General features: G+C 44.9%; 6 non-coding genes across 6 annotated transcripts; 4 read left to right on the top strand and 2 right to left on the bottom strand.

The window, feature by feature from the left end:
- The first annotated feature begins 317 nt into the window (after positions 1–317).
- trnaq-cug (transfer RNA glutamine (anticodon CUG)) lies at positions 318–389 on the top strand. Its single transcript has one exon. It is a non-coding gene; the product is annotated as a tRNA-Gln (tRNA).
- A 162-nt stretch (positions 390–551) lies between these two features.
- On the top strand, positions 552–634 carry trnal-cag (transfer RNA leucine (anticodon CAG)). Its single transcript has one exon. It is a non-coding gene; the product is annotated as a tRNA-Leu (tRNA).
- A 367-nt stretch (positions 635–1001) lies between these two features.
- trnag-gcc (transfer RNA glycine (anticodon GCC)) lies at positions 1002–1072 on the bottom strand. The gene has a single exon. It is a non-coding gene; the product is annotated as a tRNA-Gly (tRNA).
- Positions 1073–1598: 526 nt separating this feature from the next.
- On the bottom strand, positions 1599–1671 carry trnam-cau (transfer RNA methionine (anticodon CAU)). The gene has a single exon. It is a non-coding gene; the product is annotated as a tRNA-Met (tRNA).
- A 661-nt stretch (positions 1672–2332) lies between these two features.
- On the top strand, positions 2333–2415 carry trnal-cag (transfer RNA leucine (anticodon CAG)). The gene has a single exon. It is a non-coding gene; the product is annotated as a tRNA-Leu (tRNA).
- A 14076-nt stretch (positions 2416–16491) lies between these two features.
- trnaq-cug (transfer RNA glutamine (anticodon CUG)) lies at positions 16492–16563 on the top strand. The gene has a single exon. It is a non-coding gene; the product is annotated as a tRNA-Gln (tRNA).
- The last annotated feature ends 223 nt before the right edge of the window (positions 16564–16786 follow it).

Below are 16786 nucleotides of genomic sequence, written 5' to 3'. Positions count from 1 at the left end.
TATCAAATAGCAAGAAAAACACAACAACGACAACGTGCCCTTACTTTGGAAAGGATGTTGCTTTTCTTCCTTCTGGGAAGTCTTTCAGGCTCCGAGGTACGCCTCCCAGGCATTTAAACGTGGATGTGATAGCAAAGCCAGAGACGGGGTGGAGAAATCAGGCAGGAAAAAACAGTGGAAGGAAGGGCAGGCGCATTTCTGTCTGTCCCGTGTGTAAATACAAATGTGATGGATCCAAGCATGTTAAGTGCTTAAATGTAGCCTTTACATCTGGTTGGACCACGCTGTCCATCAGCAGACAACAGCAGTGGGCCAGTGGTTCCATGGTGTAATGGTTAGCACTCTGGACTCTGAATCCAGCGATCCGAGTTCAAATCTCGGTGGGACCTGACTGTTTGGAAAACATTACGAAGGCTGCCTCTTCTCTGCCGTTGCAATACAGCCCCCTTTCGTCAGCACCTGGAATTTACCCGTTAACACCGCCCTGATTTTCTTCATGTTAAGTTAGTCAGTCAGTCAGTCATTCAGTCAGTCAGTCAGTCAGTCAGTCAGTCAGGATGGCCGAGCGGTCTAAGGCGCTGCGTTCAGGTCGCAGTCTCCCTTGGAGGCGTGGGTTTGAATCCCACTTCTGACAGCCTTCCCTTTTCCCACATCTTGATCCCTGTGAGGTGCTGTGCTTTTCATGTGCGTGAGTGACGGTACACAATCAGGTTATCATAAGAAGGACATCCCAAACAAATTAAATGTCAAGTTGTCGTGACAAAGACAACTTCTGGTCATGTCACTTTGATTAATGTCAAGTTGTCATAATCAAGACAACCAAGAGTTGTCAAGTTGTTATTACAAAAACCGAATGACATTAAATGACAACAGTCATAAATGATTATGACATTGACATAATGTTTATTACACATTCATGACTGTGTTATGACACTGTTAGGACAGTGTCATGTCACGCTAAAAGAAGATAATTCAAGTGAAGTGTTACCGAAAAGGCTCTGTGCATTGGCCGGAAATCGAACCCGGGCCTCCCGCATGGCAGGCGAGAATTCTACCACTGAACCACCAATGCTTACGTGGCCCCCATTCCTACCACTTTGGGGCCACGACCCACAGACACCTCATGAACCGGCTTTTACGGGCTCCGTTTCTTCCAAACAGATATCGCTCAGCTGGGAAAGGATGTTGCTTTTGTTTCTTCCAGGATGTCTTGCAGGCTACGAGGTACGCGTCCCAGCCAGGCATTTAAACATGGATGTCGTACCAGATCAAACAAATCTCCTGCCTGCCAAAGCAACGCACTGTCCTGACGAACTGTCAAGGACCTGACATTAACTGGCCACAACTGCTTGAATAGCAAAGCCGACTTAGAGAAATAATAGGAAATCAAGATGGTCCGATGACTGTCGTTTACACATGGTCTCAGGTGATTCCAACAATTCTTACCGCCTGTCCAAGCTATAATAAGGAGTGCAAACAAACCCGCAGAAAACAGTGGGCTTTTTCACGACCCTACACTTGGATAACCAGGAACAGGATGACTGAGAATCTCTCAGAGCCAGCCATTAAGTGCAAACCGCGAGACAAAAGGTTCACACTGCCCCGTGTGAGGCTCGAACTCACGACCTTCAGATTATGAGACTGACGCGCTGCCTACTGCGCCAACAAGGCCCATATGGCAAATTGGGAGGATGAGTAAAATCAAGACAAACTCTCAATGTGACCCACGCGCAAAACACGGGCCACTCCTCAGTCAAGAGGGGGGCTGCCGCAGCTCTGGACATAAGCCCACCTATCGTGTTACTGGAGGGCTGTCATGTCACGCACCACTGACAGTGAATGGCAGAGTGAGGATTTTAATCTAGAGCCAGGGCAAACTAATCACTCAGTATCCAGGGTTTCCAGCAGACCTTATTTGGCCAGGCGCCCCACTCGGCCTGAAATCTGTAGCGGCCAGGCTAGAATATCCGGCAAAAAAAAAAGAAAAAAAAAAATCTAATTTCACATGAATTCCCTGTGGTTTGAAATTATTTCTGTGAAATCGTCTCCGTAATTACCGCTAACACATACTGTTACGAGGTCCCGACCCGATCAAAGACAGAGACATCTACTTGGACCTGACTGTTTGGAAAACATTACGAAGGCTGCCTCTTCTCTGCCGTTGCAATTCAGCCCCCTTTCGTCAGCACCTGGAAATTACCCGTTGACGCCGCCCTGCTTTTCTTCATGTTAAATGAAAAGTTTAACGTTGCTTTTTGCTTTGTGACTGATTTGCAGGTGATGTCATTCCCTGCTTTGGCTTACACGTGACGGGCTCCGGCCTACTTTCTCAGTCAGGATGGCCGAGCGGTCTAAGGCGCTGCGTTCAGGTCGCAGTCTCCCCTGGAGGCGTGGGTTCGAATCCCACTTCTGACAGTCTGTGCTTTTCAACAAATCTCCTGCCTGCCAAAGCAACGCACTGGACTGACGAACTGTCAAGGACCTGACATTAACTGGCCACAACCGCTTGAATAGCAAAGCCGACTCAGAAGAATAATAGGAAATCAAGATGGTCCACCGACTTTCCAACAACTCTTAAAGCAGAACTATGCAGGATTTCGGCTGTAATTATTGTGGCTCAGAGACACTGTGATGGTTGAGTGACCTATTATGAGGTGAATGGGGTCTAGGCCAATGCGCTCACCCCCCCCCCCCCCCACTGGCTGAAAACCGCACTTGCAAGATCAGTCCTCCATCTCGGTGTTACAAATCTCGTCAATGGATAGAACTATCGCGAGAAACTGCCTTACGGCAGTACGACATAAGAACACAGATGACGTCATGCATGTCACGAATCGTGATTGGTTTGAGTTGGTAAAGTCAGAGGAAACCATGGAAACACGGAATGTTTGTAGCCTACTGATGAAGTTCGACTTGTGGCTACACGGAGCTAATCCCAACACAGGCACTCACACCATGGATCTTTTATAACAGGGTATATACACAAATCTTTGAGTCAATTTACTACCATTTAATACCTTTTTTCACTACCTTCAGATTTTTTTTAATACCACCACGACATCGAGTTGCACCAAGTATCAATCAGAAAGATTTTATGACATGTCAGGGCTCCAGACTAACTTTTTTGACTAGGAGCACAGTGGCCCCTAACTTAAAATTTTAGGAGCGCAAGCAGAAAATTTAGGGGCACACACCGAAATCGACTTGCAAAGTAAATTTGCACATTTCCTCTAATTTTCACTGTATTACTGATAAATACTGCATAAATGCAGAAACTATAATGTTTTAAATTCACATTTTATTGTGCAACAGTTTATATATTGAAAATATAAAGTTAATGTTTAGGCTGCACTGACCAATAACAAAACAAGTAGACACACCACTTGTGGTAAACTCATCCTAGAACAGACCCCCCCCCCCCCCCTTGGGGTATAAGGTGCCTGTGTAGGCCAGCCCTTGTTGGCCTCTTTGTCTGATGACCCTGACTGAGCCACATGTGCACGGACTCCTTGGCATCAAACTCGTCGACACCCCCCCCCCCCCCCCCCCCCCAACCTCCTCCGCACGGCCAAAAAAAAAGAGGATCTATCGATCAACAATCGATCAATCATATCTGAGCCTAGTCTGTGCAGCGCGTTCTGCAGCGCGAGTCAACCTGCTTCGTTGCCTTGTGACGATTTGAGTACCGCTGCCGAGAGCGCGAGCATATTATGGGATGTTTAAGGTTTGTAGCGAGCCGTCGAAAAAAAAAAAAAATGCAGGTGACACAGCACACACACGTGCAGGTCACCGGTCTGTGTGTCTCCTGCTGTTTCACACAGAGCTGCGCTGTGGAAAGACGTCTCCTCCGCTCCGAGATGTAGAGAAGATAAACACACGCTTCTTATCACACATTAGCCAATCATAGTGGTCATTAAAAAAAAAAAAAAAAAATCGGCAAATTTACTGGTCGCACATGAGCGAGTAGATGAAATTTAGTCGCAGTCTGGAGCCCTGCATGTACATAGATTTTATCATCCAACACTTACTTACATCATTACCATTACCCAGGAGACTCGGTTGCACAACAGGGCATCATCCATAAGTCATCAGGAACATTTGATCAAAAATAAAATATCTTATCATGCCTTTCTCAATCACCAGCCTCTCTCCCCTGATCCCACCCTCACCTGCCCCCCCCCCGCTTCGGGGCTTCCTGCCCTTTCAAACGGAGCAGACCCGGACCCGGTCCGACTAAACACCGGGCTGGCAGTAGAAGGTTCATGGAGCTGTGAGCCGCGAGTGCATGAAAAAAGAGCACATCGGATGTGCGGCGCGTTACGTGCATCTACATTGACACACACATAGGCTACATCAAGGCGCCTGTCATCTCAATTTAAGTCTTCTGCAAACTTGCATTTTCCCATATTCGAAACGTTTTGCCACACGCTAAAATCCGAAGAGATTCACTAGTAGCACTTCTATCCGCCTGACAACTACATGAATTGATATGACGTCAATATCATTCCTTTTATTTTGAAGTAGCGGCGCAAGCAAGTAATGCTTTATTTATTTTATTACGCCTATTTCATCAAAATATAACCAGTCATTGTCCAAAAGAAATATAATATAATAATATATAATACCTATTCTTTAAAATGAATACCTTTGGACCAAATTTATCACTTTTTAAGGCCATTAAATTTTGCTTTTTTGATTTATCACTTTTTAATACTTTTTAAAACCCCGTGGACACCCTGTATAAGATAATGTAATACATCATGACACACACACACACACACCTTCGCGTTTTAGAACCTTTATTCCTGTGTGTGTATCTTTGTGTCTGTGTGTGGCCGTGTTAGCGTTAGCTCCGTGTTAGCATTAGCTCTGTGTTAGCAGGGCTTAGCAAACACCGCTCTCTGCCTTCAGCAGCTTCCAATGTAAACACAAGCACATGTAGGGGGTGGAGGAGGTGGTGGCAGAGTTTTTTTTTTTTTTTTTACGACAGTGACATGTGCCTCCCAGAACTGTGGGGGAGCTCCGGAGAGGGAAAAAAAGAGAAACCAGCGAAGGAGCGAGCTATTTCCGGCCGACTTGCATAGTTCTGCTTTAACGCCTGTCCAAGCTACAATCAGGAGTGCAAACAAACCTGCAGAAAACAGTGGGATTTTCACGACCCTACACTTGGATAACCAGGAACAGAATGACTGAGAATCTCTCAGAGCCAGCCATTAGGTGCAAATGGCGAGACAAAAGGTTCACACTGCCCCGTGTGAGGCTCAGACTCACGACCTTCAAATTATGAGACTGACGCGCTGCCTACTGCGCCAACGAGGCCCACATGGCAGACAGGGAGGACAAGTAAAATCAAGAGGAACTCTCAATGTGACCCACGCGCAAAACATGGGCCACCCCTCAGTCAAGAGTGGGTTAGGGTTGACCATTTTCGCGGCGTTGTCAGTTGTTAGACAGACAAGATGTGCTTCATCCAGGCTCCATGCAGCGACCGCTTCTTTCATCCCCACTGCAATATTATCACTTGTGTATTCAGGGAAATAGGCAGTTTGGAAATGTCCGGTGAAAATATTCCCTCTTAGTCAGGGGCACAATTTGAATTTTATTTTTAAAAAAACAAAAAAAAACGAAATCGGAGATTTCAGCGACATCTACCCTGAGTGGAGAGAGGCTTCACTCTGCAGAATCGCATCAAAACAGCACAGTGAAGTCGCCTGGCGGAGAGCAAAGTCTCAAGACTGATGCGCATTTCAAGCTGCGCGGAGACACTGCACACATTAGATTTTAAAACAGCTGCAGCACATTTCACACATGCGAAAATGCGTAAAAAGTAAAAGAAAAAAAGAGAACTTGTCAAGGGATTTTTGTTTTTCAGTTTGTTGAGTTTTTATTGCAAAGCAGCTGACTTTTTATTATTATTAGCCCATGTCAAGCCACCAGATGCGCATTTCTCCGTGCCGCGCCTCGGCCCCTCAGCTGTGTGTATGTGTATCATGTGCAGTGTTGTGCAAGTTAATGAAAAATAGTAACTAGTTACAGTTACTAGTTACTTCATTTAAAAAGTAACTCAGTTAGTAACTGAGTTACTTAAACCAAAAAGTAATGCGTTACTGAGAAAGTAACTTTTTCGTTACTTTAAAACGTTTTTTTTGGTGTTTTTTTTCCAATGCTCCCACTAAATAAAGGTTGATGGAATGGGCTTTATGCACAGCTCCACTTACTTCCTGAACTTAAACCAGCTCCTTTATTTCCTGTCTTGCATTATTGGACAAACTGATTAATCCAGGTGTGTCTGTGACTCTGACCTCAGTAGTCACAACAATGGTCAGACACCTGGAATCAGGAGCAGTGGAGCAGTGGAGCTGTGCATAAAGCCTTTTCCCCTCTATCCGTCATTTCTGTAGACTGATGCTGATGAAAAAACGCGTATTTATATCTGTAAATTTTACGGTTACACCCCGCCTTTCCGAAGCCCCGCCTTTCCGACAATAGACTTCCATTCATCGTAATAGCGGGGTTTTCTATTTTTTCTAAAGACCCCGCTACTCCGAAAAGGCTATTGGGGGAAACCCCCAGTGTGCAGTGCGCATTGATCCTTTTTTCCTTTTTGGGGTCAAACGGATCATGTGCATAATTAACTGCAAAACAAGCAAATACTTCATATTAATGACATATAACGTTCATTATGCTTCTAGCCTGTCAAGCCTCTACCTGGTCTTTTTTACTAAACTTAACCAACTCCTTTCTTCATTGCCTAAGCCTAACCAAAGCATCTCCCTCAGTCAGCTGTCAGTGCGAGCGGCGGCTGCAGCCTCGAGCCCGTGTGAGCTCAAGCCGGGTTCAGCCGCGCTCGAGCGGAGCAAGGGGGAGAAAAAGATAAAAAGTGTATTTCTATTACTGTGTGGAGATCTCCAACAACGGAGTCGGGGAGAAAGCAAGTGGGACAGATCTGCCCAGTCCCTGAGCAGCGCATGTTTCACAGACAAGCCACAAAGCAGAATGTAAACAACGTCACGCGGTTCAGCACCTTGGACAGCTGCGGGGGGGAGGAGTGGGTGTCGGAGTAGCGGTGTTTCGAAGTGGGGCTATTTCGGAACAGCGGGGTGTCGAAGTGGAGGGTTGTCGGAATGGAGAGCTGTCCCCAAATTTTACCATCATCATCATGCTGCATCTTGACCGAGTTACATTCAAGAACCTGACGGAAAGTAGGTAAATTCACTCCAGCGGTCTTTTTTTTTTTTTCGATCTATCAGCTGTGTTTACCCAGAGCGATTGCTCTGTGTTTAGCGTTTCAGGCGTCAATTGGAGTCCGTCTGTCTGTCGGATTCATACCGCTGCTGCTGCTCGGGTGGAGTGGGTGCTTGTGTCTCGCTGTGACTCTCGAGCTGTGTCCCAGGGGCTGCAGGCTGCACTGGCGCACAGCTGATGGGTCTCGGATGCTGCGTTAGCTGCGTTACCTTTAGCTCGCCGTCATGCCCTGACCTGAGGCAGCTGATGTGTGGTCGAAACCACCTTGCGTTTCATTCAACCGAACTGTAGTAACGCGCCACTTCACATTCTCAGTAACGGCAATGGCGTTGTAACGATGGGAAAAGTAATTAATTAGATTACTCGTTACTGAAAAATATAACGCCGTTAGTAACGCCGTTATACTCTAACGCCGTTATTACCAACACTGATCATGTGTAGCCCGTATGTGTGTGTGACCTGTGTGAATGTGTGTATTAATCTCTTGCACGCTCTGTGATGAATAAACACAAATCGCGGCAGAGCGCGACCCTGGCACAGAGCGCGACCCTGGCACAGAGGTGCACGCCCTGGCGCATCTGACACAATCGGTTAACGACACCGAAAGGAGGCTATTTCGCGTCCGACGTCCATGTTAAGCACACGTTCTTATTGATATTGTAGGGTCCGGCCCGACGTAATGGCAACACCATAACACAAACTTATCTGACAGCTCTCACTTCCTCCTCTGCTCCTCCTCACTCACTCACCTACACACACACACCCCGGCCCCTCAGCTTCTCATCCAACCTGCCCGGCCCGTACCATACACATTCACAGTCAGTCAGAAATCACGGAACTTAAACACCATAACAACAACATTACTGCTGGGTTGCTACAATATTTTCAGTTGTGCAGTCGGCTATTATTTATTAATAATGACCGGAATTTCAAACATTTGTCCGGTAAATTAAAAACCTGCCGGTCACATTGTCCGGTGACATTTTTTTCTAGCGGAAACGCTGACACACACACACAGCCCAGGTTGTCTGTCATCTGTCGTAAACCTTGTAATAATACGTTGTTGAGTGCAGTTCACATTATTGTTGCTTCGGTTTGAGTGTGGATTAATTGTTAATGGCTTGTTGTGTAATGTGAGCTGGTCCAAAATCGCGATTCTGTTATTTATGAGTTGATTAATGGCATGGATTGATGAGAAGGTGTTGCACACATGGTTGTCAAAATGAAATAATGTAGTGTCACGCGCTACGTGATGCGATGTCACGTGTCGATGGCTGGGGGGGGGGGGGGGGGTCATGTATCTTTTGATAAGGCTTAAAGGGACAATGAGGAGTTTTGGAAAAGCAAAGCATTTTCACACTACATTTATGAGCCTCCGCGCGCGCCGTAAAATTCTTTGACCGGCGCAAGACGGACTCATGTTTTCATTCATCAATAATTAAAGTCAGAGGTTCAAAGAGGTTCAAATGCCGCCGTAGTTCCGACCATAAACAGCGATGCGGCTGCGTTATTCTCATGACTCGCCACGAAGGAAACGCTGGTCGGCTCGACCAGCATTTCCGCCACCACTAATAATAACAAAATAACGATAGAGACAGAACGATATATTTATCGAAAATGGGCCCATTAACAAGTGTGGGTAGCGGAGATTCATCCACATTAACGTGAGACCTTTTTATAACCGAATAGAAACTCCTCGTTGTCCCTTTAATGCAGGGTCATGTTAAAATTTACTGACTCCGACAGGGGGGGGTCCTGTAAAAAAAAAAAAAAAAGTCCTGTGAATCCCTCCGGTGGCACTGATGATAAATAACGAACAGTCCCTAACTCAAAAGTAATACAAAAGTAGTGTAACGCATTACAATTCTGAAACAGTAATATTGTAATATAACTGATTACTTTCAAATGACAGTAACTAATAATATGTAATGTATTATATTTTGGATGTAACTTCCCCAACACTGTCGGCGGCAGCGCCAGCGACTCACTCCATGTGCAGGGGGGTGGTTTTGTAATGGGAAATTTTGGTGTAACCCATTGTATGCTGTACAAGGGTTGTATAACCATGTTAACTAAGTGAACTTCCTATCACCTTGTGGAAAGTGGCACTCAGCTAATCCTTTTCTGATACCTGTATGACACAAATCACTGAATCTACACAGAGCAGGTTAAAGGTCAGACCGGTGCTCTGTGTTAATTTACAAGGGGAGTTGTGTCCTGGCGGTGAAGCCAGGCACAGCTACCAGTGCCATATATTTTGTCTGCTGTTCAAATGTGTTTTGGGAACTATAAAGATAGCGCCCTGAGAACGTCTTCAGGGCACTCACTCACTGACTGTACTCCTGTTCGGTTGTGTTTGTGTGACTCCATTCATGAATGCCTTTTATTAAAACTCAAGAAAGACAGCTGACGTGTTCAGTCATCCTTTTTTAAATACTTTATTGAAAGAACAACATTTTTTGCCACCACAGTTTCCTCCTCTCTGATTTTGACTGGCGGCTGTCAGGGTAGTCTGCTTGGCAGCTGTAAAGAACGAATGTGATTGGTGGATCCGTGCATGGCACACGCAGTGTCTACATGCAGTGTATATCAGTCAGCTACCCTTGAAATTAGATGAGTTCATTCACCTCCTACATCACTGGCTCTGCAATGTGACTATCGCGCACACGTACATCGCGATGACGATGCTCAAACGATATATCGTGCAGCCCTACTCCAGAGCATGCAGAGAGCTTATCAAATGCTCTTGTAAAGGGAACTGCTCCACCTGCAAATGCAGCACAGCAAATTTGGACTGCTCAGCACTTTGCAAGTGTGTATGTATGTATGTGTGTATGTTTGCAAATGTATGTATGACAAATATTCTTATTCTGTGGGTAATGGGGGCGGGACTAGATAAGCTTTTGCTTCTCCCGCTTTTCCCTTTCGGCCATGTATTGTATTATTTGATGATGAAGTGTGATGATGATGATTTAAATTGACATGCCCGAAATAAACAAATTGATTGATTGATTGATTGACTGTTAGGAATATGGGGAGGATTTATTATAATAGTATTTTATTTAGCTATTCTTCCCTGAGCCTATTTTCCAGGCCTCTGCTCGAAAATTGCATATCAATAATAAAATGAGTATATCTCTGCAACCACAAGGTCTATTTGAATAATTTTGGTGTCATTGAATAGGGGACACTTTGAGGATTGTTGAGATGTGTAATTATCAGTATATCTGTTACTTGTGAAGAGTAAATGAAGATGGCACACAGCAAAAATTTAATAAATTCAATGCTCGCTTAAAAAAAAAATCATATTTTTGATGAGTGTCCTTTAGAATAATGCTAACATAGCTAAAAGTCTCTATAAAATCATTGTACAACATATGAACATTGTCTCTGCAGTGGTTGATTATGATTAATTGAAGCAGAATAAAATTATTGAGATTTTACTACAAAATATTCAGGCGAGCCTTCCAAAATGTCAATTTTTGGCACAGCTTGGAACCACCTGCCACTATAAACCATTGTTTAATCTTTATTTTCACACAATTTGCATAAACTAACTGAAAAAGAATCAATCGGGATTTATTAATATAATATAAATAGGTGTTTTCTGGATGCATGCGTATCGATGCAGGGAAAGCCTGTCTGCCTGTCTCATGACGCAGCAGCTGTAGCGCTGCAGCGGATCGACCAATCCAGGTCATTCACCTATCGTTGTAACCGTTAGAGCCAGTAGAATGAAGTTAACCCCACGTTGGTTTCATTGACAGCACTGGCAGCCAATGGGAACCAGTATAAACCAGGCTATTGTTGCGCGTCAGAGCCCACAGCCTCTGGCTGCCGTGCACCCGGAGCCGGAAATACGCCACACAGACACGGGAGGAAGTAGAGTTGCATGCTGGGAGTTGTAGTCCTTCAAACTAAACAGCGTTTATAGTTGTGGATTACACTTTTCGTTGCAATATTTGGTAAGTAATACTGCATTTCTGGTTTTGTTTACCAAATGCGCTTACTGTTGTTTATCGTATTGGTCTGCTGGATCAGTGAAACTTGGTCGTAGAGGGATAAAAATGGTATTTTTGGAATCTGTGGAGTGTCTGCTATCGTGTGGCTACAACGGGAGCGTGCCTATGTTCCCACAAAAAAAGTGACAACAAAAGTTAGAAATGAGGGAACAAAGGGCTGAGGGAACATAGGGCTGTGGGAACATAGGAATGGTTACATGCTGCTATTCCGACATGCCGCTATTTCGACATTGACTTCTAATTGTCGGAATAGCGGCATTAACATTATTTTTTAAGCATCCCACTATTCCGACATTTTTTTTTTTCATTGTCGGAGTAGCGGCACTTTACTATTTTTCAAACATTCCGCTTTTCCGACATTGATTGATTACGTTATAGTCAGACGTGTCCTTCTGATTTATTTTTATTTTTTCATCTGAGACACTGTTTCTCATACACAAATATATAGGCCTATTAGAGAAGAAAAAACAAACCCTCCAAGTTTAAAAACACACAGCACACAGCAGCGCACACTGATCTGCAGCTACTGAGACTGTTATTATTCTGTCACCTGAGTTTATCCTGCTGCTTTACATCGTTTTAACATAGGTAAAAGAAGAAAAAAAGATTGTCTGGAATAAAGGGGCAGATTACATAAGATTATTCTTTTTTCTGCTCCCTTTTGTTGAGATTTGGGAGGTTTTTGCCTGATTTATTGCCCGATGCCATGTATCTAGCTTTCTCTCCCCTCCCTCCGCCTGTTGTCTTCGTTGTCACTTTGTTGTCGCTCCACAGAGCGCACATGGCTAATTAATATGCACGTGCTGACCATATGGTTGTGTCTAGGCATTCCGGGGACGGAGGTGTGTTCACGTGCGCAACTGCGCACCATTCTTGGATCCAGTTATCAAAGTTGAGGTGCAGAGTTGTGCACGCACAGTTTGATAGATCTGAAAAAGGTGTAAATATTTTGGGATGTCTTTTCACCGTAGGCCTAAGCAAAAAATTTAGTAGCAGCAGTTTTACACTGCTTACTTACAGTTTTGATAAATAAGGCCCCAGGCCATAAGCCCAGAGCCCAGACGCTCACAGATGCAGCTCCGCGGGCTCATCCCTGGCGCTGTCCGTGGTGCTGAAGGTCACAGGTTAACTTGACAAACAAACTGCAGCATAGTTCTGTTTGTTTATCATGTGTGTCAGTTTTGTTTGCGACTTGATAGTTGAGTTGTTGAGATTAAGAACATTACTCCCTCATCAAACCAGTGATAGACATGCTGAAAAGAAAAGAGAGAGAGAGACGCGCCTGGGTATCGCAGCTGTAAAAAAATAAAAATAAAATAAAAATAAAAAAGACGTGTCGGAATAGCGGTATCAAAAAGTGTCGGACTACCGGCATGTCTAGATAGAGGGATGTCGTAATAGCGGGATGTCTAAATAGTGACATGTCGGAATAGCGGGATGTCTGAATAGCGGGCGGACCCCCATAGGAATGACCCCGCTACAATTAGCTCCTGGTCAGATCAAAGAAGCCTGTTTGCTGGCTCGATTTCTCTGTCTAGCGCGTTTTTCGGTGTTTGTTCGTGTTTTCGCGACAAATTGTTTGATCGCTCGGTGTGTAACTGTGTTGGTTGGTCCTACGAATGGTTTATATGAGCGTTTAGCGGATTCTCAGCTTTCTGTTGATATGCAGCATGTCTGTGTGTGTGCTAGGGGCTTGTTGCTTGTGCGGAAGTTGTTGTTGTGTTGTCGGATAGCCCCCGGATACGGGGGCTTCAGGGAAGAAGAGCTTGGAATATGGTTCCCACTTGAATTGTGGAAACAATTTAAGTTATTTAAGTTTAAGTTTTATTCTTAATGACAGATTCTCTGTTTGATGTCTTTATAGCAGAGCCAATTCAGTTTATAGCAATGATGCCGCTAAAATAAAACTCTGGAAGACTAATATTTGATGTTCACACACACACACACACACACACACACACACACACACACACACACACACACACACACACTTTTGTAGGTATTCTTATTTTTTTGATAATTTTATGATGCTTCAGGACTAAAAAATGGCAGGTGTTTTTGGAATATTTAATTGATTTTGATATTGCAATATGATGTTTTACAGTTAGACCATAAAGAAACATCATACAAATTTTCACGCTTTTATCCGCTCCATAACGGTAATTTTCCTAAGCCCCCTGACTATATTGAACACTTTTGGTCATCTCTTTTGCTGAACACTTTGACCGCTAGGGAGATACCATTTGTGGAATGCAAGGATTGTGTGTAGTCAGCAGGAGCTGTTTTTCACGTGTACTTGATGTGCAGAGGCGGATTAAGGTAGTCATGGGCCCCTAGGCTATTCTTTCTGTGGGGCCCCCTTATGCAGCAGCAGCGGCATATAAAGCTAATAAAGGCACGTCAGGGGGGGGGGGGGGGGGGGTGGGGGGGTATGATCAGGAAGGTACCAAATCCATACAAATACCAAATACATCTGCAAATACCTTAACCTAGAAGGTTTGCCAAAGTCGCATTATTGCGACAGGCAGCATTCCTGGTTAAAACAGCCCATATCTTTAAATCTACTGCCCTATATTGTTACTGCTTGGTACCATTAGTTGGCGAACACACTCAGTTTCAATCCTGACGTCATTTGTGGGTATGTTTTTAAGCAAAATATCTGAGAAAAGAAGAGTTTCACTGGAGCGCAGCCACTCCTCTTTCAGGGGCTCCCGCAGCTCGAAGCTGAACAGGAAGGGATCTTCAGGTGTTGAGAAACACTGTGTGTGTCCGTGTGTCCGTGTGGCAGACTGTAAATGTACAGAAAGAAATATTTACACAGAAATATTTTTTCTGTGTAAATATGTTTCAAATTCAGTTTTACTGAAAGTCACGTAATCCAATGTGGCTGCCACCTGGTGACGTTACAATATGCAAATTAGATGAGTATATTTACTCCTATCACAAACTTTAGGTCATTATGAATATTTTTCTCATTTACACCATAGATGTATCCCTCACCACTTGCAAGCTACAGCCTTGTGAAATCTTGAAATCCAAACTTAATATTTTCCTAAATAAACTCTGGGGCCTAGAGGGTAGATGAATTTAAGAAAATAAGTAAAAGTCAAGAAATTGGTCTCAGACCTCAGAGGATGTCTGTGTGTGTCTGTTCATTCAGTTGTAAGCAGTGTGTGTGATTTGGTGTTTGCACTAGAGTGTTTTGGGGGCCACAAACAAGATCATGTTTAGGGCCACCAAAATCCTAGGGCCGGCCCTGTAGGAAGGACTCGTGTGTGAATAACTGAATCAATAGCCTAATAGGACTAGAGAACAAGGAGGCACTGCAAACGGATTTGATTTGGATACGTTTCTCTAAGAGACTTTCTATTCTTGCATATTTGTCTTCCCTATTGTTTAGAGACAGTAGGGTTAAAAAAAAAAAAAAAAAAACATGACGTGACGGTGGGATTTAAACATTAGCGCGAGTAAGGACAGCAGCTGAAAAAAAAGGACGGCAGCGGGAGCAGCGCTACAAGAAAGGTAGAACACGTTCTCTGGGAACATGAGGAGCAAAAACACATCCTTCACATCATAACACTGAGGTGCACAGTGTTTCTGCCCCCCCCGCCCTGCCTAATGAACGGGCAATTGAAAAAAAAAAAAAAGGCATGTAGCCTAACCAGCTCTTTACTACAACAACAATATCCTTCTACAAATGAACGATCGCCCCTGTATAATCGTGTAACTTCGGCTAGTCATGATTTAACTCACTCTCAGTGGCCATCAGAGACAGGTGATTGATCCCAGTCCGTTTTGGCCCATATGGATCTCAGTTTATAGGCTAGTTGTTGGTCTCTTTTTTTCTTTCTCCCACCTTGCGCTCTGCTGTCGGGGCTCGCTGTTTTTTCTATAACATTGCGGCTCCGTGACCACATAATCTGACCAATCCCGGGGCCCCTCCACACGTGGGGCCCCTAGGCTGCAGCCTAGGTCAGCCTGTGCATTAATCCGCGCCTGTTGATGTGTGGGAATGACGGTACAGATTATTGACATTTAGGCAAGCAAGAACTAGGAAAAAGACTGTAAAGCCTTGTTTCCACTGTCAGTACGGTACGGTTCGGGTCGGATATGGTCAGCTTTGCGTTTCCATTATATAAAGGGGACCTTCAGGGGTAGACGGAGTGCGTGTCAAAGCGCCACTATGTCGACTTACAGCGACACTGGCTTGTGGTCCGGTTGAACCCATTCTCTGCCATTTTTCAGCTGGAAAACCTTCTCATTCCGCACAGCGCCATCGAGCTCCCGCTGCACAGCCTCCTCACCAACAATAGAGAGCAGAGCCTGCACCTCCTCAACACTCCAGACTTCGTTGCTAGCAGACATTTTTTAAAAATGGCGTGGTTGTGTTGTTATGCTTCAGATAACCGTTGCGCTGCGCGATGACGCCATATGCTCGACTAATCACCAGCACACAGTGCTTTGGCTCCTCCCCAAGGGAACCGGTCCTGTGTGCTACATACCCCAACCAGAAGGGTTACGAAAATGGTTAACAGGTACCATGGGACCAGTACGGTTCCTTGGTACTGGAAACGCTTAAATAAGCGTACCGTTCCGTACCGACCCATACCATACCGCACAGTGGAAACGGGGCTAAAAGCAGAAGTAAGCGATCCCCGCCCTCGTCCCTACGTCACCACATTCACGCGCATCCCTTGGCTGCACACACAGAGAGGACCGCCCCTTTATGTCGTTCTCTCTCCTCATTGGATAAAGGTTGTAGGATACAAGGAAAGTTTTCTCCTCGGCTTACAGCAGAGCGGAGTGACTGACAGACCCGTGTTTCGGACCAAACACTCTATAAAAGCGATTGCTGTCGGAAGATATAACTATTTAAGATTTATATTAACACAAACATTCCGCTTAATTTGCTATCAAACAGCAGGATGATCCGGTAAGAAAAACACAACAACAAAACTTGCCCTTACCTGGAAAAGGATGTTGCTTTTCTTTCTTCTGGGAAGTCTTGCAGGCTCCGAGGTACGCCTCCCAGGCATTTAAACGTAGATGTGATAGCAAAGCCAGAGACGGGGTGGAGAAATCAGGCAGGCAGAGACAGTGGAATAAAGGGCAGGCGCATTTTTGTCCGTCCCGTGTGATGGGACCATGCGTTAAGTGCTTAAACGTAGCCTTACCATCTGGTTGGACCACATGGTCAATCAGCAGACGACAGCATGGGCCCAGCGGTTCCATGGTGTAATGGTTAGCACTCTGGACTCTGAATCCAGCGATCCGAGTTCAAATCTCGGTGGGACCTGACTGTTTGGAAGACACCTGTTAAGAAGGCTGCCTCTTCTCAAGCTGGGGAACAATCGTCTGTCAAAGAAGGGAAAGAAAAAAAAATTTGTCCGATCACCGCAACTTTTCCGCAAATTGGACCAATCATCGGTGCTTTCTGCGAGTTCCACTGCCGAGAATGTGAGTCGGGACGCAGCGGTGGTCCAAAGAAAGTGAGTCCATGGAGGAACGGCATGACTGGG

Source organism: Trachurus japonicus, chromosome 23 (genome assembly GCF_045865225.1).
Source record: "Trachurus japonicus isolate A0001 chromosome 23, Traja_1.0".
In the NCBI taxonomy this organism is placed as follows: domain Eukaryota; kingdom Metazoa; phylum Chordata; class Actinopteri; order Carangiformes; family Carangidae; genus Trachurus; species Trachurus japonicus.
Note: the sequence above shows the minus strand (reverse complement) of the source record. Positions and strands in the feature narration are given on the sequence as shown.